The 26,209-nt window shown below is 43.5% G+C and overlaps 5 non-coding genes across 5 annotated transcripts; 2 read left to right on the top strand and 3 right to left on the bottom strand.

Annotated features, from left to right (window-relative positions):
* The first annotated feature begins 4,099 nt into the window (after positions 1-4,099).
* trnap-cgg (transfer RNA proline (anticodon CGG)) lies at positions 4,100-4,190 on the top strand. Its single transcript is given in 2 exon segments — positions 4,100-4,135; positions 4,155-4,190. It is a non-coding gene; the product is annotated as a tRNA-Pro (tRNA).
* Positions 4,191-13,035: 8,845 nt separating this feature from the next.
* Positions 13,036-13,107, bottom strand: trnaw-cca (transfer RNA tryptophan (anticodon CCA)). The gene has a single exon. It is a non-coding gene; the product is annotated as a tRNA-Trp (tRNA).
* Positions 13,108-19,428: 6,321 nt separating this feature from the next.
* On the top strand, positions 19,429-19,513 carry trnak-uuu (transfer RNA lysine (anticodon UUU)). The gene is given in 2 exon segments: positions 19,429-19,465; positions 19,478-19,513. It is a non-coding gene; the product is annotated as a tRNA-Lys (tRNA).
* Positions 19,514-21,020: 1,507 nt separating this feature from the next.
* trnal-uag (transfer RNA leucine (anticodon UAG)) lies at positions 21,021-21,102 on the bottom strand. The gene has a single exon. It is a non-coding gene; the product is annotated as a tRNA-Leu (tRNA).
* Positions 21,103-25,011: 3,909 nt separating this feature from the next.
* Positions 25,012-25,093, bottom strand: trnal-uag (transfer RNA leucine (anticodon UAG)). The gene has a single exon. It is a non-coding gene; the product is annotated as a tRNA-Leu (tRNA).
* Between the last annotated feature and the right edge of the window lie 1,116 nt (positions 25,094-26,209).

Raw genomic sequence — 26,209 nt, 5'->3', positions numbered from 1 at the left:
CTGTGTGTCGGAATCAATGACTGTGACTGACTGTCTGCCCATTTATGGCCCTGAATGGCCACATTTCTGAGTTCCTGCCTTCGCTTTGTGTCGCAGGCCTGTTTCTGTCCCTTAGGATGACAACACACCCACAAGCATCACGACTGAACGCAGGTTTGGTCAGTCTGTCCTCGCAGGTCCTTCGGAAGCTAATGATGTTGAACTGATTTATTTTTCCTGGGTGACTTGTAAAGTTTTGTTCAGTGATATGTTTGCGAAAGAGAACGGAGGTCATAGTTAGTGTGCAACTCGACATTTCTCTTCATCGGATTAGAAAACGTGATTGGATGGATCGAAGAGATCTTAAAGGATAACCGATCGGCTGCGGCTGGTATTTAATTGTGCAGTGGCTGCAGTGGTTTATTACCGGTGGTTTGTTTCCGGTGGCTTGTTCGCTTTAGCGTATGATTCTCGCTTTGGACTATTTGACGATTGATTCTGAGCGAGGTCCAGTTTTTCAATGTTGTTTGAAGCTCAAATAAATATGAACCAGATTTAACCAACCGCATTTCTCTCCTTCAAACAGATATTTCAGCAGACGAGTGTCCAATAGTCTCTTACAAGACATTTGAAGGAATCTCTCCCGAGCTCCATGTTAAATTCTTGCTCGTTCGCAGAACTTGATATTTGTTTCTATACTTTAATCTGTCTCTTGACTCTCTGTGTTTTCACCTCATGGACTTCTCAGGCTTTATTAAACGGCCAAGGATGATCGAAGCTGCAGAGAAGTGTAAAGATAGGAAGGCGGAGACGGTAGGAGAAGCAAAGGTGCAACCCAGCTGATGAATTCAGAACTAATGTCCACCACTGTCTCTTCGCCCTCACAGTGTAAAATCAGCAATTTGAGTACAGTATACTTTTGGTAGAGCGTATAATCGGCAGATGTTGAGACAGACACCAATCGAACTGTTGTCGTGGCGATGAAAGCGCCCAATGCTAAACACTAGATCACAAGGTAACGCTGAACATTCTTTGCTGTGAACAAGCTGACCAACGCGGCCTTTCCCACTTGTCATTTTCGGGCCAGGCAAGCTGCTCGCACAAAACAGCATTTTCTATTCGAACTACGATCGGGACAAAAGGTGATGTTCAGGCAATGACAGCACCAAGTGCAAGTAGCCATATACACGAAATAGAAAGTGAGGTAATATACTACCACAAGCTGCCGGTGAAAATCATTCAATTTCCCAAAATTGACGCACCGAATCAAATGTAGCTCCTGGGAAAGCTGCAAGACAACGCAGGTCTATCGGGCTTCGTTTGAAGCAACTGGCAGTTTAAAGTGGCATCTCCTGCTGCTTCTGTGGGGAGTGAGAGAGAGAGACAGTCGGTGTCTGCGTGCAGTTTGATTTTGTACAGAACTGCAGAGAGAAACAGCAAATATACCGGGGCTGTGAGATATGGTATCTTATTCATATTTAACTACAAGAATATCCGGAATCAAATGCTGAAAGAAATGGAGAGATCAGAGGCCTGAGAATAAACACAGAGCTGAATGAATCACGAAAGAGTGAAAGAGAAATAAATGTCATCAGTTCCACAGTGTTTGGTGCGGAATGTTGAGAACTCCCCGGTGGGCTGGTGGTTCGAATTCGGTGATTTCACCGCCACGTGGTTCGATTCCCAGTCAGGGAATGAACGTTATACAAGAATTAAGAACCTATTGAATTAACTGCATGAAGCAAATTAATCGCAGTTCGTCGTTGCATCATTGTTTGAATCAACAGATAACTTTTTATTTCAGACTGAAGGAGATACTGACAGGGTCATCAAGAGACAGTCAAAACTTTAATAAGATTTTTGCTCTTTGCATGTGATGAATTTTTATCATTTTACACATTGTAAGTCATAAAGTAATGCAAAAAATTCAGAAGCCTTTCAACCGAGTAAGAGTCGAACCTATAATGTTTTAAATTTATTAGAAGATACGTTATTTACTGCACCACTGGCTCAGATTGCAGAAAGCAAGCAGCAGCTCACACTCTCACAGCGCTGTGAGATGAACAGGTCCCGAGTCAGCCTCGGTCATGAGCACGGGACACCACGAGTCTGAGGGCAGCAAAAGGCGCTCACTAAACAATTACCAAAGAGAGGTGCGTTTTTTTTCCGGCCGACGACAGCTTTGCTGGTCGAACAGAACACTTCAAAGGAGTCGATCTTTACGATCGTTGGTTCAATTCCATCTCACAGGAGCGATCAAGCAGCAATTAGCTCAAGGCCGCTCTTGTAAGTTGACAGCTTAACATTTTGGCGCTGTGGCACAGGACGCCTCTTATCCTTTCTCAAACCTCAAGGCTTTCTGTGTCTGCTCAAACACGGCTGTTTTGCTGGAGCATTTGCCACTCCTCACCAGCAGGGAGTGCCTTCGAGCTGCAACACTTCAAACCGCACTCACTTTCAGGCAAAAAATCTTCTCCCAGTCAGTCAGACAGACTCTCCATGCTTCCGAAAGCTCGGGGCGGCTGTTTCTTTCCGGAAACCTGATCTGTCTTCCACAGGCTCGGGCTCATCTCAGCGTCATTCATGATTACTGTGGTTTCCCGTTCTGCTGTTGTTCACTTGCTAATGCTCGACACAGCTGATTGAAGCAAAGTAATTAATGTATTCAGGGAGCGGGCCAACCCAAGGCAAGATTTCTCTGCTGGTCGTGGAGATGCTTGGAGGCGAGTGCGAAGCAGCTGCTGTGAAGGACAATCCGTTCTGATATTTCTTGCTTGTTTACTTAAAAAGAAACCTGCCGTGGACGGATATCGGGTTGATTTTCTGGAAGGATCAAATCAACAGCTCAGAAAAATCAACCAAAGCCAAAGGAACAAAAAATATCTCCGTATTTGTAAAGGATTAAATGCCGGAATTCAGAATCCAACCCATGCCTCCAGGAGAGGTGGAGACCGAAAAGCAACGCCTCAGACCCGCCAGGCTATCCAAACTCCGAAACTGTGATTTACTGACCCTGATTTGCCCAATGAGGCGCCAAGAAAGTTTCACGTCGTCCGATTTTCGGTGGATGCTGTTGGAAGGCAAAAGGATCCCCCATTGGTCAGAAATCAAACCTGTCAGGTGGTGAGCGAGAATTCGACCCCTGAACCTCCAATACTTACATGATCAGTAAATGCATGTGTCCTTTTGGAATCTTACCTGAAAGAATATGCAGTTGGACAGAGCTCCTGTGACAACCCAACTCAGTCTGATCTGCAGCAGTGCAAGTACTGCCATGTGCCGCTGCGATCACCGAGTGGTTGAAGCGTTAAATTCAAGATCAAATGGAGTTTTCCTTCGCAGGTTTGATTTCTGCTCGCTGAATTATTGTTTAAAGATTCGTTCAATGCTGAAATGAATGAACTGGATCGAACTCACTTCATGTATCTCTCTCAGAGCATGAGAGATACTCGAGCGTGGCCGGCGCTTTTAATTGGGTGCCCAATGTACTCTTGCAAAATTCAAATACACAAGAAAGAATCTTGCCCAATCTGCAACTAAAATTCTGCTACTTTGCAGAACCACCCATTTATACTCTACTTTATTTACATGAATCTCTCTATCTCTCCCTGTCTCTTGTCTCTATGTGTTGTCCCCTGATGGACTTCTCAGGCATCCAGGAACGGTAAAGGCTGATCTAACCTGCAACACCAGCAGGGAAAGGTAAAGAAAAAAAAGACCGAGACGGTAGGAAAAGTAATGGTGCAACCCAACTGATAAATTCGGAGCTAATGTCTCCACATTTATGTCTCTTCGCCCTCACAGTGAAAGAAAACCGCGTTATAAGTGAAGTGCACTGATGGTAACTTATATTCTATGACGATGCCGAGACAGATGGCAATGTTGCTTCAGATTAACTAATTCTGAAAAGTCTTATTTGATAAAACAAGTCGTTCATTGGAAACGAATTTGGTAAAGAGAGACTAATATTGGTGACTGGAAATAGTGAGTGTGCAACTTGATATTGCTGCACATCGGAATAGAAAACGAGATTGGATGGACAGAAGAGGTCTGAAAGGATGGCCAATCGGCTGAAGACGGTGGTGAAATGTTAGACTGGCTGCACGGTTAGCCGTCAAGTGGCTCGTTGGTCTAGGGGTATGATTCTCGCTTCGGGTATTTCAACTCCGTGAATATGCGAGAGGTCCCGGGTTCAAATCCCGGACGAGCCCTTTTATATCACTGTGTGAGAAGTCACCAATTGGATTTTGACATCTTTGCAGTTGTTCGAATTGAATTATATTTGAGCTCCAGAGGACAAAGTGCAGAAGTTTCCAAGGCGCAACACACACGGAGTAAATAAAATGTCTCAAAACGATGTGGAGATTGAAGCTGAATGTGAATTTACCCTCGTTTGACCGGTCTGATTGATCGTAGATGACGGGATCGAGAATCACATGTCCAAGTTTGCCGATGACAGAATTGTCAGCAGTGTTGGTGGAAGAATGAGATTACAGAGAGATATTACTAGATTAAGTGAATGGGCAAAACTGTGGCAAATGGATTTCAATGTAGGCAAGTGTGAGGCCGTGCACTTTGGACCTAAAAACGTTACATCAGAATACTTTATAAATGGTGAATTGCTCGAAACTCTTGAGGTCCAAAGGGACTTAGGGGTCTATGTACATACATCATTAAACTGTCATGGACAGGTACAGGAAATAATCAAAAAGTCAAATAGAACGTTGGCCTTTATATCTGGAGGGTTAGAATACAAGGGGTTAGAAGTCATGCTTCAGCTATACAAAGTTTCTGGTTGGACCAAACCTGGAGTACTGTGATCAGTTCTGAGCACCGCACCTTAGGAGCGATATATTGGCCTTGGAGGGAGTGAAGCATAGATTTACCAGAATGGTATCTGGATTCCAAGCGCTAAATTATGAGTAGAGATCACACAAACTAAGGTTGTTGTGGGGAAAATGCTGGAGTCTATAATTAAGGATAGGGTGACTGAACACCTCGAGAATTTTCAGTTAATCAGAGAGAGCCAGCATGGATTTGTGAAAGGTAGGTCGTGCCTGACAAACCTGATTGAATTTTTTGAAGAGGTGACTAAAGTAGTGGACAAGGGACTGTCAATGGATGTTATTTATATGGACTTCCAGAAAGCATTTGATAAGGTCCCACATAAGAGATTGTTAGCGAAGATAGAAGCCCATGGAATCGAAGGAAAAGTACGGACTTTGTTAGAAAGTTGGCTGAGCGAAAGGCGACAGAGAGTAGGGATGGATAGGTACTCACATTGGCAGGATGTGACCAGTGGAGTCCCGCAGGGATCTGTCTTAGGGCCTCAATTATTTACAATATTCATTAACGACTTAGATGAAGGCATCGAAAGTCTCATATCTAAGTTTGCCGATGACATAAAGATTGGTGACATTGTGAGCAATGTAGATGAAAACATAAAATTACAAAGCGATGTTGATAGATTAGGTGAATGGGCAAAACTGTGGCAAATGGAATTCAATGTAGACAAATGTGAGGTCATCCACTTTGGATCAAAAAAGGATCGAACAGGGTACTTTCTAAATGGTAAAAAGTTAAAAACAGTGAATGTCCAAAGGGACTTAAGGGTTCAGGTACATAGATCATTGAAGTGTCATGATCAGGTGCAGAAAATAATCAAGAAGTCTAATGGAATGCTGGCCTTTATAACTAGAGGACTGGAGTACAAGGAGGCAGAAGTTATGCCAGAGCCGTACAAAACCCTGGTTAGACCACACCTGGAGTACTGTGTGCAGTTTTGGGCACCGCACCTTCGGAAGGACATATTGGCCTTGGAGGCAGTGCAGCGTAGGTTTACTAGAATGATACCCGGACTTCAAGGGTTAAGTTACGAGGAGAGATTACACAAATTGGGGTTGCATTCTCTAGAGTTTCGAAGGTTAAGGGGTGATCTGATCGAAGTTTATTAGGGGAACAGATAGGGTGGATAGAGAGAAACTATTTCCACTGATTGGGGATTCTAGGAGTAGATGGCACAGTCTAAAAATTAGAGCCAGACCTTTCAGGAGTGAGATTAGAAAACATTTCTACTAACAAAGTGTTGTAGAGGTTTGGAACTCTCTTCCGCAAACGGCAATTAATACTCGCTCAATTGCTAAATTTAAATCTGAGATAGACAGTTTTTTTTTTGGCAACCAAAGGTATTAAGGGATATGGGCCATCGGCAGGTATATGGAGTTAGATCACAGATCAGCCATGATCTTATCAAATGGCAGAGCAGGAACGAGGGGCTGAATGGCCTATTCCTGTCCCTATGTTGCATTTCCTGGAATTCAGAAGATTAAGGGGTGATTTGATCGAAGTTTCAAGATATTAAGGGGAACTGAAAGGGTAGATAGAGAGAAACTATTTCCGCTGGTTGGGGAGTCTAGGATTAGGGAACATAGCGTAAAAATAAGAGCCAGGACTTTCAGGAATAAAGTTAGGAAACACTTCTACACGCAAAGGTTGGTAGAAGTTTGGAACACGGTTCAGCAAACGGCAGTTGAAGCTACCTTAATTGTTAATTTTAAATCTTAGATTGATAGGTTTTGTTAACCGAAGTTACGAAGAGATATGGGGCTGAGGCGGTTATAGGGAGTTAGGTCACAGGTCAGACATTTTTTAAATAGTCATGGAATGTGGGCGTCGTTGGCAAGGCCAGCATTTATTGTGCATCCCTAACTGCCCTGGGAAGGTGGTCGTGAGCCGTCATCTTCAACTGCTGAAGTCCGTGTGGTGAAGGTTCTCCCACAGTGCTGTTAGGTTGGGACTTCCAGGATTTTTACCCAGTGACGACGAGGGAACGGCGGTATATTTCCAAGTCGAGACGGGGTGTGAATTGCAGAGGAACGTGCAGGCGGTTTTGTTCCCATGTGCCTGCTGCTCTTTTCCTTCCAGGTGGTAGAGGTCGTGGGTTTGGGAGGTGCTGTCGAAGAAGCCTTGGCGAGTTGCTGCAGTCCACCTTGTGTTATGGTACACACTGCAGCCACTGTGCACCGGTGGTGAAGGGAGTGAATGTTTAGTGTGGTGGATGGGGTGCCAATCAAGCGGGCTGCTTTGTCCTGGATGGTGTCGAGATTCTTGAGTGTTGTTGGAGCTGTACCCATCCAGGCAAGTGGAGATTATTCCATCACCTTCCTGACTTATGCCTTGTCGATGGTGGAAAGGCTTTGGAGAATGAGGAGGTGATTCACTCGCCACAGAATACCCAGCCGCTGACCTGGTCTTGTCGCCAGAGTATTTATGTGGTTGGTCCAGTTAAGTTTCTGATCCGTTGTCACCCCCAGGATGTTGATTTGAGTGATTCTGCGATGGTAATGTCGTTGAAAGTCAAGGCGAGGTGGTTCGAAAGTCTCTTGACTGGCACTTCTCTGGCGCGAATGTTACTTGCCACTTATGAGCCCAAGCCTGGATGTTGTCCAGGTCTTGCTGCATGCGGGCTCGGACGGCTTCATTATCTGAGGGGTTGCGAATGGAAATGAACACTGTGCAATCATCAGCGAACATCCCCATTTCTGACGTTATGATGAAGGGAAGGTCATTGATGAAGCAGCTGAAGATGGTTGGGCTTCGGACACTGCCCTGAGGAACTCCTGCAGCAATGTTCTGGGGCTGAGATGATTGGCCTCCAACAAACTCTACCATCTTCCTTTGTGCTCGGTATGACTGCAGCCACTGGAGAGTTTTCTCCCTGATTCCCATTGACTTCAAATTTACTCGGGCTTCTTGATGTCACACTCGGTCAAATGCTGCCTTGCTGTCAAGGCAGTCACTTTCACCTCACCTCTGGAATTCAGCTCTTTTGTCCATGGTAGGACCAAGGCAGTCATGAGATCTGGAGCCTATTTGTCCTGGTGGAACCCAAACTGAGCGTCGGTGAGCAGGTTATTGGTGAGTAAGTGCCGCTTGATAGCACTGTCGACGACACCTTCCATCACTTTGCTAATGATTGAGAGCAGACTGATGGTGCGGCAATTGGTCGGATTCTATTTGTCCTGCTTTTTGTGGACTTAATAGCAGAACAGGCTCGATGGGCGAAATGGCCGACTCCTGTTCCCGTGTTCCTCATTGGTGCAGAATGTAAAACGATCCTGCATTGGCCAGGGAGCAAAACCGGGTCGCATGATCAGCAGGCGAGAATTCAACGCCAATACCACCAATCCTCGTATGGCCATTTGCTGCATGTGTCCATTTGGAATCCTGTTTGAAAGCACATGTAGTCTGACGGAGGCCCTGTGATAACCCCCCGCAGTCTGACCTACAGCTGTGCAAGAACTGCTTTGTGCAGCTGCAATAGCCCAGTGTTTGAAGCGTTAGACTCACACCCCACTCGGGTTTTCTTGCCCCGGTTTGAATTCTACTCGGTGAGTTACTGTTTAACGATCTGTTCAATGTCCAAATGAATAAACTAGAGCTAATTGACCGCTTTTACATTTTTCAAAGCTGGAGAGCCATTCCGCCGTGGCGGGCGACCAATGCTTTCTTTCAAGATTTCAAGACACGAGAAGGAATATCTCCCAATCAGCAATTTAAATTCTTCTAGATTGCAGAACCTGGCATTTATACTCTTTGTTTATTTCCTTGCATTTCTGTATCTGTCACTGATTCTGTCTCTTGTCGATAAGTGTTTAATTTTTTACATAAATTATTCATGTGTATAATTTATTTTATAATAATTCATGTGTTTAATTTATTATCTAAACAATTCAATTGTTTAACTTATATAAATAATTCAATAGTTTAACTTAATATATCAATAATTGAATTGTTTAATGTATTATATAATGACATTGTTTAATTGATTGCATAAAAACTTCGTGTTTAATTTATCATATAAATAATTCATTTAAAAAATTTGTTATATCATCAAATGTTTAATTTATTATATAAAGAACACAAGTCTTTCATTTGTTAATAAAAAATTCAATTGTTTAATTTCTTTTATAATAATTTGTGTTTAATTTATTACATAAATAATTCAATAGCTTAATTGGTTATCTAAATAATTCAATTGATTAATTTATTATATGAATAGTTCAATCCTTTAATTTTACATATAAATAATTCAATAGTTTATTTTATCATATCAATAATTCAATTGTTTAATTTATTATATAAAGACAAGTGTTTAATTTATTATATAAATAATTCAATTGTTTAATTTATAGTATAAACAATTTAATTGTTTCATTTATTATATAATTTATTCAAGTGTTTATTTTTTATACAAACACTTCAATGTTTAATTATCAAAATAATTAAAATGTTTAATTTATTATAAAAATAACTCAATAGTTTGTTATATAAATAAGTCAATAGTTTAATTTATTAAATAAATAATTAATTAGTTTAATTTATTATCGAAATAATTCAATTGATTTATTTATTATATAAATAATTCAAGTGTATAATTTATTAAATAAATAATTCACGTGTTTAATTGTTATGAATAAATTAAAAAAATAATTGTATAATAAATTAAAGGGTTCAATTTATTATACAAATAATTCAATCGTTTAATTTATTATCCAAATAATTCAATTGATAGAATTCTCAGGCTTCCTTGAATGGTGAAAACTGATCTCACCAGCAACACCAGCAGGCTGAGACGGTAGGAAAAGTAAAGTTAAAACCCAGCTGATGAGTTCGTAGCCAATGTCTCCACATTTATGTAGCTTCAGAGCAATTCATTCTGCAAACAGATCACTATAAAGCAAGTCGTACATTCAAAACGAATTTGGTGAAGAGAGGATAATATTGTTGACTTGAAATAATAAGTGTTGAATCTGATATCGCTGCACATCATATATTATAGAAGAAAGCGAGCATGGACGGATACTGTGTTCTGGAAGGATGGCTGATCGGCTGCGTGACAGCGAAATTTTACATTGGCTGCACGGCTCTGTTGCCAGTTGATCTTTGGATCTGATTCCCGCTAAGGCAGTTTCACTGGTTCAAATCCTGGAGCTCTTACTCACTTTCACTGGATTTCCCACTAAAGCCCAAATAAAGTTTCACTCTCTTCGATCCTCCATAAATCCTGTTGTCGCAGCCTCTCTCACTCCGGCAGCTGGAGAACAGCGGAAAACTGATGGGTTTGTTGTCGCATCTGGAATGCGGTTTGGAACTGTTGTTATTCGCCGAGACAGCGCTGCTGGAGCCTTTAATGATCTCGTTCAGTGAAGAGAGACTGGCAGGCGGCTCCCAGACAGGGCTCAGGCCGGGACCGGGCAGCGGCTGGATGAGAAAGCGGAACTGTTGCTGTTGCTGCTTCCGCCTCTGGAAGTCCCTGCGGCGGTCGGTACTGATCTCCCTCTTATGGATACGGCTCCATTTATTGGATGTGGACCTCGTGGCGCAACGGTAGCGCGTCTGACTCTAGATTAGAAGGATGCGTGTTCAAATCACGTCGAGGTCATTGCGTTTTCACAGCGATTAAGTGTCTCTCTGCTTTATAGCGGGACCGTCTTTTTGGGATGGGCTGTTCACTGTTTGTAAAATAATAATTATTGTGGAATCATTGAATGGACACAGTTCAGAAGGAGGCCATTCGACCTATCGAACCCGTGCCGGCATTATGTAAGAGCAATCCAGTCAGGCCCTTTCCCGGTAGCCCTGCATTTTTTCCCCTTCAAGTATTTATCAAATTCCTTTTTAAAAGCCACGATTGAATCTGCTTCCACCACCCTTTCATGCAGCGCATTCGAGATTATAAGTATTCGCTGCGTAATAAAGTTTTTCCTCATGTCGCCTTTGCTTCTTTTGCCAATCACCTTAAATCCTTGTCCTCTGGTTTACGACTCTTCCGCCATTGGGAACAGCTTCTCTTTATTTACTTTATCTGAACCCTTCATGACTTTGAAAACTTCTATCAAATCTCCTCTGAACCTTCCCTGCTCCAAGGGAACAATCCCAGCACGCGGCAAATGCGGTCAATTGGTTCCAATTCATTTATGTGAGCATTAAACGGACCTTTAAACAGTGGCCATGTTTTATGGAAGCCTGAGCTGGTGGTCAAAAGCGCTTGGATCCAATGTCTGTGTTGTTTCTGCGTTCAAATGTCACCACTAACAGAATTTTTGGCAATGTTCATTTTGACCTGTTCACAGAAAACCCGATTGTAGAGCGATGGAGCAGAGGATGTGAAAGAAGCTGAAAGTGAAAGTGCAGATATTAGTTTCATCACGGGGACAGGACACGTTTCCACAGATAAGGAAATCTCACCTGAAGATTCTTTCTAGCAGAGTGGGACAGGTGATCAGAGTGACCGGGCTCTAGCGGCACAATCGGTCAGTGCGCGGTCTTTTTATACCGTAGATTCTGGGGAAATGCCGAGGTTGTTAATTCGAGTCTCAGCGAGATCAAACAATCCTTTTGCTTGTGAACATTTCGACCGGAGTTGAAGGTACAATTGGTATGTTCGAAAATGTATCAACTTATTTGAATTGCCATGTGGTTCCTCCGGACCACGCTGTTGCAATAGCAGATGAGATGTTTAGTATTACTTGTTTACAGGAGGGAGGCTGCGGTTTTGGAGACGCAAACTATGATTTTCATCTATTTACAAATCGTGGGATTTAACTGGAAATTTAAAGCAGCGCCTTAGACCGCTCAGCCAGGATACTTTCCATCCTAGACTTCTGGAGCTAGTTTTACAGGAATAGAATTACTGCAAGCAAGAATTCTACCCCTCAAACTCCAATGCTCGCACATAAACTTCTCGGCATTGTGATAATATACACTTTACCATAAGTATACTTCAATCAAATTAGTGTTTTGTTTCACTGTGAGAGCGAAGAGACATTGATGTGTAGGCATTGGCTGCAGCAGCTGGCTTGCACCTTTACTTTTCCTACTGTCTCAGACTTTTATTTCTTTACCCTTCTCTGCTGGTGTTGCAGGTTACATCAGCCTTCGCCGTTCAAGGAAACCTGAGAAGTCCATCGGGGACAACGCAGAGAGAGAAGCGCCAGAGACAGGGAGAGATAGAGGGATGAATGCAAAGAAAATAAGGTGTATAAATGTCAGGTTTAGCAAACTAGCAGAATTTAAGTTACAGATTCCGTCTCCGGATCTTGCAAGAGAAGTTTTAACATCCAATTGAAAGCATCGGCCACGCTGTTGTATCTGTCATGCTGGGAGAGAGGTAAATACGGTTAATTAACTCCAATTAATCTGTTTGAGCATTGAAGAGATCTTTAAACAGTAGCGCTCCCAACAGAATTCAAACCTACGCAGGAAACCCCAATTGGAATTTTGAGCCCAACGTTTCAACCATTCGGCCATCGCAGCTGTCAACCCCATGTTCGTGCAGACAGAATTCCAAATGGACACATGCAGGGACTCTGGGTACGAGCATTGGTAGTTCAGGGGTAGAATTCTCGCTTGCTGTGTGGGAAAACCGGGTTCGATTCCCAGCCAATGGAGGAACGTTTTGCATTCTGCACCAATAAGTAACTTCGGAACAGGGTCCAATGGTCACTGTTTCAAGGTCTGTTCAATGCTCAAATAAATGAATTGGAACGAATTGACCGCATTTGCCGCGAGCTGGAGTTGTTCCCCTTCGAGCAGAGAAAATTCAGAGGAGATTTGATCGAAGTGTTCAAAATCATGAAGGGTTCAGATGAAATGAAGAAAGAAGAGCTTTTCTAATTTGCGGAATGGTCTGGAACCACAGGACACAGAATTGAGGTGATTGGCAAAAGAACCAAAGGCAACATGAGGGAAAACTTTTTAAAGCAGCGAATAGTTATAATCTGGGATGCGCTGTCTGTGAGGGTGGTGGAAGCAGATTCAATCGTGGCTTTTAAAAAGGAATGGATAAACACTTGATGGGGAAAATGCAGAGCAACGGGGAAAGTGCCCGGGAATGGGAAGAACTGGATTGCTCTTACAAAAGGCAGGTCCGGGATTGATGGGTCGGACGGTCCATTGTATGATTCCATGATAATTGTTATTTTACAAATAGTGAACACACCATCCGCTGTGAAATAGAGTCAGCGAGACACTGAAACGCCGTGAAAATGTTTATGAGCCCGATGTGATTCGAACACGCATCCTTCTGATCTGGAGTCAGACGCGCTACCGTTGCGCCACGAGGTCCATACAGCACCGTTTGAGCCGGATCCATGGGAGGGAGATCGGTATTGAACGCCACAGGGACTCTCAGAGGCGGAAGCAGCAGCAGCAACAGCGCAAGAGCCCCGCTCTCCAATCCAGCCGCCGCCCGTGGTGAGTTACCGGTCCCGGCCTGAGCCCTGTCTGGGAGCCGCCTGCCGCTCTCTCTTTACAGAACGGTACCGATCCTGTTTCAGCTCACACACAGGATCAGGAATCCCGCTCCTGACAGATTCACTTCTTTAAACCTTAGATTCAATTAATTGGGATTTAATTCAATCCTCATCTGCCCTCCCCTTTGTCAGTTCAGGACTTCATTTAAACCGATACTTGGAGCTCTGTTTTACAGGTTGCCCACTACAAACACATTTTGCTGCTAACTTCTGCTCAATAAAAAGTGCCCAGGAACTCGGGAATTTCTCCTGGATACTGAGTTCGAGTTAAGGAACAATAGAGGTGAGATTACACTGCTGGGTGTATTCAATAGGCCACCAGCTAGTGGGACGGATATCGAGGTGCAAATGTGCAGGGAAATTACAGAGAAGTGCAAAAGCCATAGAGTAGTGATAACGGGGGATTTCAACTATCCTAATATAGACTGGGATAACAATAATATGAGGCGCAAAGAAGGGGAGGAATTTTTGAAATGTGTTCAGGATAACTTTCTCGACCAGTACGTTTCTGGCCCACTGAGGAAGGAGGCATTGCTGGACTTGGTTCAAGGGAATCAGTCGGGCCAATTGGAGCAAGTGTCAGTGGGGAAGCATTTAGGGAGCAGCGATCAGTATCATAAGGATTAGAATAGCTATGGAAATGGACTTTGTCCACTCTTAGTAAAAATACTCAAATGGAGGAGGGCCAATTTCAGTGGGATGAGAACAGATCTGGCCTGGGTAAATTGGAATCCAACATTGTCAGGCAAAACTGTAATTGGACAGTGGTTTGTCATTAAAAAAGATGATTCGGGTATAGAGAAGGTACATTCCAACGAGGGAGAAAGGTAGGGCAACTAAAGCCAGAGCTCCGTGGGTAATAAGAGAGATAGAGAGTAAGATGAAGTGGAAAAAAGAGGCGTATGTCAGGTATCAAGCTGATAACACAAGTACCAAACCGAGATAATATAGAAAGTTCAGAGAGGAAGTGAAAAAACAATAAGGGGGGCAAAGAGAGAGTATAAGAAGAGCAGACAACATACAAGGGAATCCAAAAGTCTTCTACAGACATGTTAACAGTAAACGGGTAGTAACAGGAGGGGCGGGGACGATTAGGGATCATAACGGAGATCTACACATGGAGGCAATTGGCATGGCAGAGGTACTAAATGAGTCCTTCGCATTGTTCTTTAACAAGGAAGAACATGCTGCCAGATTCTCGATAAAGGAAGATATAGTTAAGATACTGGATGGGCTGAAAAATGAGAAAGAAGAAGTACTAGAAAGGCTTGCTGTACTTAAAATAGATAAGTCAACTCGTCTGGATGGGATGCACGCTCGGATGCTGAGGGAAGTAAAGGGGGAAATTGCAGAGTTACTGGCCATAATCTTCCAGACATCCTTAGATATGGGGATGGTGCCAGAGGACTGGAGAATTGCAAAGGTTACAACCTTGTTCAAAAATGAGTGTAAAGATAAACCCAGCAACTATAGGTCAGTCAGTTTAACCTCGGTGATGGGAAAAGTTTTGGAAACGATAATCCGGGAGTGAATTAACAGTCACTTGGACGAGTATGGATTGATTAGGGAATGCCAGCACAGATTTATTAAAGGCAAATCGTGTTTACCCAACTTGATAGAATTGTTTGATGAGGTAACAGAGAGGATAGATGAGGTCAATGCAGTTGACGTGGTGTATATCGATTTTCAAAAAGCGTTTGATAAAGTGCCACGTGGTAGGCTTGCGCTCAAGATTGCGGCCCGTGGAACACAGGGAGCAATAGCAACATGGTAACAAAACTGGCTAAATGACAGGAAACAGAGAGTTGTGGTGAATGGTTGTTTTTCGGACTGGAGGGAGGTGTACAGTGGTGTTCCACAGGGGTCGATGCTGGGACCACTGTTTTTCTTGATAGATATTAATGACTTGGACTTGGGAGTAAAGGGTACAATATCAAAATTTGCAGATGACACAAAACTTGGAAGGGTAGTGAACAGTGAGGTGGATAGGCTTCAAGAGGATATGGACACGTCGGTGGCATGGACGGACACGTGGCAGATGAAGTTTAACACGGCAAAATGCGAGGTGATGCATTTCGGTGGGAAAATGAGGAGAGGCAATATAAACTGGAGGGCACAATTCTAAAAGGGTTAGAGGAACAGAGGGATCTGGGGGTATATATGCACAAATCGTTGAAAGTGGCAGGGCAGTTTGAAAAAGCGGCTTAAAAAGCAGACTGGATCCTGGGGTTATAGAGAGGGGCGTCGAGTAGAAAAACAAGGAAGTCATGATGAACCTTTATAAAACAAATCGAATATTGTATCCAGCGCATTTTTGGAAGGATGTGAAGGCCTTGAGAGGGTGCAGAGGAGATTTACTGGAGTGATTCCAGGGATGAGGGACTTAAATTACATGGATAGACTGGAGAAGCTGGGATTGTTCTCCTTGGAACTGAGAAGGTTCAGAGGAGATTTGATAGAGATATTCAAAATCATGAAAGGCCTAGACAGAGTAGATAGAGAGAAACTGTTCCCATTGGCGGAAGGGACATGAACCAAAGGGCATACATTTAAGGTGATTGGCAAAAGGACCAAAGGTGACATGAGCAAAACTTCTTTACACAGCGAGTGGTTGGAATCGTTGATTTTTGTGCTTTGCATGTGATGAAATTTCACCATTTTAAAGACTGTACCGTAAGAGTGCGATGAAAAGTTCAGTGCTTCTGACACCAGGAATCTGCTGCAGCCGTTGTTAAATTTATCAATAACAGGCAATTGTCCCCGTTTATCACAGAAACGCCCTAACCGAATATGCGATCAAGATGAAAGTAACGCAACGAGAAGCATCTGATTTAACACAAAGGCATCGGGCGATGACAAACATCCCCACCCGTTTTGCTTTTCCAACATAAAGAGTGTGACATTTATTCTCTGAACATAGAAACAGTCTGGTCTCGCTCACTACAGAAATCTCCATGTCACAGCGAATTAGCCTTTCGGGACCTTGTCTGTCAAGATGAATTGTGATTTCCGTGAAACCAATGTTCCATTCCTTTATAAGTTTCATGTGCCTGCTCTCCGATCACAAGGTTTTTGTTTAGTCCACGGGGTAAATGTTGGACTAACAGCCCTGCTCAGCCGGCAATGATCACGGTACATTTTCTTGCAGACAAAACACACATTGAAACCCTGGAACTTTGAGGCGATGAATCCTGAGGAAAAATAAAATAGGTGCTCGAATCAATCTAATCAATAGCACCATCGAGACAAGTGAAGAGGTCACCTGCTAAACCAGTAATTCACTGAGCGAAAGCTTGAGGTTGCAGCGACCAATATAACAGCTGTCTGTCTACTGAGAGGTTACTTTTCTAAAATGAATGGTTGAAGCTTGCAGGACTGAAAATCCAACGAGCCGGTCTTCACTCTCAAACCAGCAACTGTGAAGTTAAGAGGTACGTGCCGGAGAAATACTCAATTTCAGCGCGGTGACATTGGGCCAGAGTAAAGTTCAGTTATATGATTACCGAGTGGCGAGAGGATGGATTTGGAACTCCTGATCGACCGCACTGTGCATTTTCCAGATCTGCTTGAAGCATCAATCCCTTCAATTCATCACTTACAGAGACAATTCGATTCTCGTTTTTCTTCCCCTGAGATTGGCGAGATCTTCAAAATTGAAAGCGACCCATATCAGAGCGAACCTCGTCACCGACATGCTCACAGATACAAAGCGGCCAAACTTAGTTTCAGTGAGATGAAAGCCCAGAGCGGTTTCAAGGTGAAAGGCAACTGCAAATAAAGCTCGTTCAATGAAAGTGCAGGTCATTGAGATGCCTTTAAGTTCCTGATTGTTTGAATTGAACTTCTTCCGAAAGCGCTTGAGATTCAGGTGGAGTGATTTGGGGACTTCTTTTCCCACTTTGCAAAAGTTTGTACCGCAGCTCAAGAACAAAAGTCCAGGGCTAAATTAGGGCTTCTCCGGGGTATGAACCTCGAATCGAGAATTATACCCCTACCTGATCGAGCCCAGAAATAAATCAGTCTAAGTAAAATAACGGTATTGGAGAAAATAATTCGACTAAAGATAGAGAAATCTCCACCCCAGGGAACTAAGAGGAATAGGTGAGGAAATTTTACATCCTTAAGTCATGATCGTTCAAAACTCTCTTGTTTCAGGAATTGTTCCATGGATTGAAAAATTTCCAAAGTCACTTCATTATTCAGGAAGGGGAGGAGAGATAAAGTAGAAAATTACAGACCTATTAGTATAACGTCTGTTGTGGGGAATTTACCAGTATCTGTTATTAGGGAAAGAATGACTGAGCAAACCCTAATATTCCTTTCTCCTCCATGTGTTTATCTCGCTTCCCTGTAAATGCATCGATGCTTTTCGCCTTAACTACTCCTTGTGGTAGCGAGTTGCACATTCTGGCGAGTCTCATTGTAAATATGGTTCTCTTGAATGCCATATTGGATTAAATGTGATTATCTTATATATATGGCCCCAATTTTGTTCTCCTCCCCACAAAATTGCAAACACTTCTGAACTATCAAACCCTTGCATAATCTTAAAGTCCTATTTCAGGTCACCCTCAGCCTTCTATTTTCCATGGAAATGAGCCGAAGACTGTTCAATCTTTCAATATGGGGAAGTGTGAGGTCATCCACTTTGGACCGAAGCAAGATAGATGAGAATATTTTCTAACTGGTGAGAAGCTCGGAACTGTGGGGAAGGAAAGATGTTCACGGGTCCAAGTGCAGAAATCATGAAAAGTCAGTGGGCAGTTCCAAAAAATAATTTAAAAGGCTAATGGAACTTTGGCCTTTATCTTAAGGGAGCTGGAATTCAAAGGGGTGGAAGTTATGTTACAGTTATATAAACTCTGCTGAGACCACATTTAAAGTACTGCATTCAGTTCTAGGCACCACACCTCAGGGAGGATAGATTGGCCTTGGAGGGGGTGCAGCGCGGATTCACCAGAATTATACCGGGGCTAAAATGTTTAAATTATGCGGACAAGTTGCAGAGAAAAGGTTTGTTTTTCATTGTGTATAGAAGATTAAGTGATGATGTAATCGAGTTGTTGAAGGTGATTAAATGAGCCAATGGTGTGTGTGTGAGCTGTGAAACACCTTGAAATCCCAATCCTCTCCACCACTGGGGACTGAGTCTTCCAACATACAGGGATTTTCACTCGTGCAAGTTTCATCCACATTTTCTGCTCTTCATTTCTCCGACCTGCTTGTTGCGCCTTTTCCTTCAATTCAGGACTTACAGGAAAAACTCGATTCTGCGATCAATCTTCGGGTCACGTGGTGAGATTTCAAATAATTGAAATCGACCCTTATCAACCCCAGGATGAAGCTGTTTGATGCGAGCACTGGTGACACAGACCGTGCACGGCTGCAGTGGCGCAATTGGTCAGCGCGCGTTACTTCCACAATAATTATACGCTCGATTCATGCTGGAGTTGTGAGCTCCAGCGCCGTCGAAGGTAGTTGAAACTTCTCAACATTTTGACTGGAGTTCAAGGTAAAACCGGTTCCATAACGCATCGACTTCTTCATGTCCCCATGTGGGCACTGAGGCTCCTCTGGCCAACCGTCTTGCAATAGCAGGTGAGAGTTTATTTGTTAAAAGGAGGGAGAGTGGGCAATTGGCGACAACTGAAATGGTAAAGCGGCCGGCACGACATCTTTAAATCGAAAGAAACAAAAACACAATTCTTCTTTCCGTGAAGCAGGTATTCATCGGTTTGAAGTGTCGTGTCGGGAAAATTCGGGAGGCAAATCTGCTGCCTGGTGTCACGGTGTGACGGGTGAAATTATTCAGCTTTCAATTGTTGATCGGCTGAAAGGTCGAGAGGCATTTTCCAGCTCCCGTGTGGAACAAGTTTAGCTTTTGAGCCATTGGGTAAAGTGTTGTTTTTAATTGCTGCTAACGAATGACAAGACATTTTGTACAAACAAGAAGAGTTGCAAAATCACGAGTTCGCTGTCCATGTTTCATACATCATGTTCAACAGAAACAATGATTCTCCTCAACACGATGCTGGAAATTGTATAAAAGTGATACTCCCCCAAATTCGAAATCGACAGGTATAATTCAGAGTCCTACCATGAATCTGTATGTTGGAAAACAACCCAACAGCGAGCCTGGATAGCTCAGTCGGTAGAGCATCAGACTTTTAACACAGGTAGTGATCTGAGGGTCCAGGGTTCAAGTCCCTGTTCAGGCTCAAAATTTTAAAACAGCTGGCAACTTCTGCTTTTCCAGCGGACCAACAGAAGCGAAAGGAGCAAGAGTTGGCCATGCAGTGGCCTGCTCCGACATTTGATAGCGTCATCGCTGATCTTCGATCTCAACTCCATTTTCCCGACCTCGCTCCATCTCCCTTGAGTTCCTTGGTGTCCAAAAATCTACCAATCTCAGTTTTGAATCTATTCAATGGCTCAGCATCCACAGCTTTCTGGGGCAGAGAATTCCAATGGTTCACAACCCTCTCAGTGAAGAAATTATTCCTCAACACTGTTCTACATGGCCGGCCCCTTATGTTGAGATTATAACCATTAGTTCCAGACTCTCCAGCTAGGGGAAACAGCGTCCCAGCATCTACCCTCTAAGAATTTTATATGTTTCAATGAGATCACCTCATTATTGTAAACTCCAGAGAATATAGGCTCATTCTACTCAATCTCTCCTCACAGGACAACCCTCGCATCCCAGGAATCAATCGAGTGAACCTTTGTTACAGCCACTCTAAGGCAAGTATATCGTTCCGCAGGTAAGGAGATCAGAACTGTACACAGTACTCCAGATGCGGTCTCACCAAAGTCCTATATAATTACAGCAAGAATTCCTTATCTTTGTACTCCAACCACCTCGCAATAAAGACCAACATACCATTTGCTTTCCTAATTGCTTGCTGCACCTGCATGTTAACCTTCTGTAATCCGTGTGCAAAGGACACACAAATCTCTCTGACTATGAACATTTCGTAGTCTATCACCTTTTAAAAGATATTGTGCTTTTCTAATCTTCCTACCAAAGTGAATAACCTCACATTTCCACACTTTATACTTCATTTGCCACCTTCTAGCCCACTCACTTAACATGTCCACTTCACTTTGCTCCCGATAAATCCCACATTTTGTAGATGGATCAAAATCAAAGCCGATGGCTCCAAAACCGCAGCCTCCCACCAGTGAACAAGTAATGCTGAAGCGCTGCTTTCAACCTCTCATCTGGGATTGGAAGACGATAGGCCGGAGGAACCACATGGCAACACCAATAAGGAGATGCCGTTTGAAGAACACCAATTGTTCCTTCAACTCCGTTCGAATTGTTCACAAGCAAAACGATTGTTTGTTCCAAATGGGAATCGAACTCACAATCTCGGCATTCCCCGAGCCTTTTTTGGTATCCGAATACCGCCTATTTACCTGTCCCACTCAGCTGGAAAAGATACGGACATGAGCCGCACTTACCAATGAAAACGTGTCTTGTCCCCTTGTTGAAACGAATCCTGGATTAGGCCTAAAGTCTCTCTGGGTATATGGTATGGCATCGCACCGCTGCAAAAAATTGATAGCGGCACGGACACAATGGGCCAAATGGTCCACCATTGTGCAGGAACTCTCCATGATCCTCATTTCTGTACTTTTCGCTTCTTTTGCATTCTCCGCTGGACGACACTGCGCCATGATTTTCTGTGAATTCGTCAAAATAAACATTGCTACTAACCCTGACAGCAGTGGGATTCGAACCCACGTCCCCGCAGAGACTGGAACCTAAATCCAGCGCCTTAGACCGCTCGGCCATGCTGTCACGAAATAAGCCGATCATTAATGAAACATGAGGCTAGTGATTGAAATCCGGCTTTCTTGCTCTTTATCATCTGGGTCCAGTGCTTTTGAATTGTGCAAGAAGGAATTTAAAGGGCTTTCTGAGCCCTTCCTGCATTTAACACTTGATCAAAAAACTTATCATCGAGCCCGACGTTGATAAATTTCGAAAATTGGGGACAGGAGAAGACTATTCAGCCCCTCGAACCTGCTGCGCCATTTAATTCGATCAGGGGTGATCTGTGCATCAACTCTATTTCCCCGACTGTGACACATATCCCTTGATACACTTTCGGGGAAAATTCCATCGATCTCAGTCTTCAAAATGTGAATTGACCCAGCATCTACAGCCTTTTGTTGAAAAGAGTTCCAGATTTCTACGTTACTTTATGTGATAAAGTGCTTCCTGATTGATCAGCTGAATGGTTTTGCTCTACTTTTCAGATTAAGCCCCCTCATTCTGGATTCTCCCAACAGAGAAAACTGCCGAAACCCGAGATTGGACTATAAACCTGTAAATCTTCTGAGAAGGTATCAGGGAGTTTAATGGCTTCTTCGTGGTGATCCCGTAGGGCAAGGGGATCTGAGATCGGGGAACGGATTGTCAGAGGGTGTCAGAAAATGTAAGGGGTCTCCGGGCATATCAGTGTGGAGGGGGCATTCAGGGTATCAGAGAACGTAAAGGGCGCTGACAAGGTATCAAAAAGGATCATGGACTCTCTGAGGAGATCGGAGAAGGTAAGAGACAGAGCGTATCAGAGAAGACAATGAGCTCAGATTGAATTAAATAGGGAAACGGGCGTTCAGGAGGTATCAGAGAAGCTCATGGATCCAGAGTTGTCATCTTCTAAACATTACATTTCTTAATATTTAATAACAGCAAAAAATGAAGCCGAATTGAACAGATAATCTGCCGTGTCCCACGTGCAGGGAATGAAAAGGTAGAATCGGGACGGCACTGGATATTTGCCAGTGCTCACGGTTTTCTTTCACACAGCTCTTTGTTGTTCCGTTTCAAAAACTGGATTTCATTAATTGAAGATAACAGGTTGCACCTGGAACTCTTTGTGAGCAATAAATGTGAACCACCCAACGTGGGGCTCGAACCCACGACCCTGAAATTAAGAGTCCAACGCGCGAAATCGCTGGGCCCACTGGCAACATTTGTTGCCTCTTCTGGCAGGAAGGGAGCAATTGGTATTGCTTCATTGGGTCAATTTGTCCAACAATTCCAGGAGTGTTCCTTCTGAACACCCGATTTTTCAATCTGGAGACTGTCTGTGTTTTTTCACCTGTCATACAGCCCCGCGTTGAGCAGTACGGGAACATCGCCACAGGAGAAATACATTCAGCCCCTCCGAACCTGCTGAGCTGTTCAATTTGATCATGGGTGATCTGGACCTCAACTCCGCCCTGTGATATTGTGTTGGTTAAATTCACAAAGTACCAAATATCACGAAGGAAGCAAAAAGGCACTGCTGGAAATCGACCCCAAGATCTACCTATTTACTAGATAGTGTAGATAATGTGCTTTGAAGAGCTAAACCACGGCGCCAAATCACAATACTAAAATACCACATCTCACTGATATCCGTCAGCTTCCTTTGAGCAGAGAAGGTGAGTTTGAGGAGTGTGGGGCCATTTTGTACTCATCCATTTCTTGTGTCTGTTTCTCTGTGTTTCCCGATACTGTCTGTGTCTCTCGCTGTGTTTTTCTTTGTTTGTCCATCTGTGAGTTGATTCTGATTTAATGCATGTCCTTGTGTTTGTGTTTGTTTCTTACGTGATATAGATGAGGAAATCAGACAATTCTCCCTTTGACACTGGGGAACCAAGCAGCCAAACTTAATGGCAAGATACTGTTTATTTTTAAGCATTATAAAGCTTCCATCTTGAATGATTTAGGTTCAGTTCTGTTCAAAAAGAAACTGTGACCACAACGTGTTTCAAACACATCGTTTTATAAGTTGTTGCCAGACACGTTCCGATTGCACCTCAAGGTGTTTCTCGGCAGGAAATGTTTCACTAGTTTACTATTATTCAATTTGCATGAAATCGGAAATAATCGCAGCGACCATTACAATGGTATAAACCCTCCAATATTAACGGTGACAGAAGATGCTGAGAACAGTCTCGAATATTCTGCAGGATAATGAATATAAACAGAAGGAATAGTCGCTAATAGATTGGTTAGAATGTGGAACGCGCTACCACAAGGAATAGTTGAGGCAAATAGTCGAGATACATTGAAGAGGAAGCCAGATAAGCCCATGAGGGAGAAAGTAATAGAAGGGTATCCTGATAGGGTGAGATAAAGTAGGGAGGGTGGATGCTCGGGTGGAGCTTAAACGCCGGCAGAGACCAGTTGGGCCGAATGGCCTGTTTCTGTGCTGTAGTTTCGATGTAATTCGATGAATATTATTTGGTGTTCAGCTCCCACGTGACACAGATCAGCCTCAGCCTCGACTTCCTTCCCACCGACTGCAGAAACCTTGGGCGGGAGGTTCCACCGTTGGACTCGACACTCACTGCGGTTTTCCCCGCTCAGGTTCCCTTCTTGTTTGCAGCGCATTCTCTCAACAATCTAAGTGTCTCCTGTGAATTTGAATCCTCTCCCCGTGAAGAACAGGAGACAAAAAACGGCTAGAATTCATTTTACTTCGTTTCGTAAAAATCTCTCATTTATATTTTGATGCAACGCTTGTTGCTGTTTGTTGCAATCATGAATAATATTTCAGCGTAAATCAGATGTTGTTGCAGTTATTAATTCAAAATATTTCTGTTTTCTTCAACGTTGATATGAATTGGAGATTTTTGAGTGAAGATGCCCACTTTATCCGGGACTTTGACCATTGACTTATCGCATTTCAATCAGTGCAAGTCCCTGAACAAGCGACTCATGCTACTTTATTAGAATCATTAAATTATTGGGATTGGAGCCCACGCCTCCAGGGAAGATTGCGACCTGAACCCAGCACCTTACACCCGTTAGGCCATTTTGACCCCTGGAGCTGTTACACTAAAGTCCAGAGAACTCACAAGAAGGAGCCTCATCATCTGCTTCGCGCAAAATTCAATCTGCTGGACGCCTAGCTCTGCCAGACTGCATGTTCTTTCATATAGGTTTCCAATTGGACAAAACACTCTTCTGCCGTGCGAACATTGGTGCTTCAGAGGTACTATTCTTGCTTGTAGTAATTCTGTTCCTGTAAGAGTAGATGCTGAAGTGCAGGATGGAAAGTATCGTGTCTGAGTGGTCTCAGGAGCTGGTTTAAAGCTCCAGATAAATCCCACATTTTGTAGATGGATCAAAATCAAAGCCTCTGGCTCCAAAACCACAGCCTCCCTCCAGTAAACAAGTAATGCTGAAGCGCTGCTTTCAACCTCTCTTCTGCTATTGGAACACGATAGGCCGGAGAAACCACATGGCAACACCAATGAGGAGATGCAGTTTGAAGAACACCAATTGTTCCTTCAACTCCGTTCGAATTGTTCACAAGCAAAACGATTACTTGTTCCACGTGGGAATCGAACTCACAATCTCGACATTCCCCGAGCCTTAACTCATACACCAATACCGTGTATTTACCTGTCCCACTCTGGTGGAAAGAATGCAAACATGAGCCGCACTTACCAATGAAAACGTGTCTTGCCCCCTTGTTGAAACGAATCCTGGATTGGAGCTAAAGTCTCTCCGGGTACATGGTATCGAATCGCACCGCTGCAAAAATTTGAAAGCGGCACGGACACGGTGGGCCGAATGGTCCACCTTTGTGCAGCAACTCTCCATGATCCTCATTGCTGTACTTTTCGCTTCTTTTGCATTGTCCGCTGGACGACACTGCACCATGATTTTCTGTGAATTCGTCAAAATAAACATTGCTACTAACCCTGACAGCAGTGGGATTCGAACCCACGTCCCCGCAGAGACTGGAGCCTAAATCCAGCGCCTTAGACCGCTCGGCCATGCTGCCACCAAATTGCACCATCATTAATGAAACATGAGGCTAGTGATTGAAATCCGGCTTTCTTGCTCGAAATCATTTGGGTCCAGTGCTTTTGAATTGTGCAAGAAGGAAATTAATGGGCTTTCTGAGCCCTTCCTGCATTTAACACTTGTTCAAAAAACTTGTCATCGAGCCCGACGTTGATAAATTTCGAAAATTGGGGACAGGAGAAGACTATTCAGCCCCTCGAACCTGCTGCGCCATTTAATTCGATCAGGGGTGATCTGTGCATCAACTCGAATTCCCCGACTGTGACACATATTCCTTGACACACTTTCGGGGAAAAATCCATCGATCTCAGTCTTCAAAATATGAATTGACCCAACATCTGCAGCCTTTTGTTGAAATGAGTTCCAGGTTTCTACGATATTTTCTGTGATAAAGTGCTTCCTGATTGATCAGCTGAATGGTTTTGCTCTACTTTTCAGATTAAGCCCCCTCATTCTGGATTCTCCCAAAAGAGAAAGCTGCCGAAACCCGAGATTGAACTATAAACCTGTAATTCTTCTGAGAAGGTATCAGGGAGTTTAATGGATTCTTCGTGGTGATCCGGTCGGGCAGGGGGATCTGACATAGGGGGAACGGATTGTGAGAGGGAGTCAGAGAATGTAAGGGGTCTCCGGGTATATCAATGTGTAAGGGGCACTCAGTGTATCAGAGAACGTAAAGGGCGCTGACAAGGTATCAAAGAGGATAATTGACTCTCTGTGGGGATCGGAGAAGGTAAGAGACAGAGCGTATCAGAGAAGTGAATGAGCTCAGGGAGAATTAAAGAGGGAGAGCCGCGTTCAGGAGGTATCAGAGAGGCTCATGGATCCAGAGTTGTCATCTTCTAAACATTACATTTCTTAATATTTAATAACAGCAAGAAATGAATCCGAATTGAACAGATGATCTGCCGTGTCCCACGTGCAGGGAATGAAAAGATAGAATCGGGACGGGACTGGATGTTTGCCAGTGCTCACGGTTTTGTTTCACACAGCTCATTGTTGTGTCCGTTAATATAACTGGATTTCATTAATTGAAGATGAGATGTTGCACCTGGAACCCTTTGTGAGAAATAAAATGTAAAACACCCAACGT

This window comes from Heptranchias perlo, chromosome 20, assembly GCF_035084215.1.
Source record: "Heptranchias perlo isolate sHepPer1 chromosome 20, sHepPer1.hap1, whole genome shotgun sequence".
Taxonomy (NCBI): Eukaryota; Metazoa; Chordata; class Chondrichthyes; order Hexanchiformes; family Hexanchidae; genus Heptranchias; species Heptranchias perlo.
Note: the sequence above shows the minus strand (reverse complement) of the source record. Positions and strands in the feature narration are given on the sequence as shown.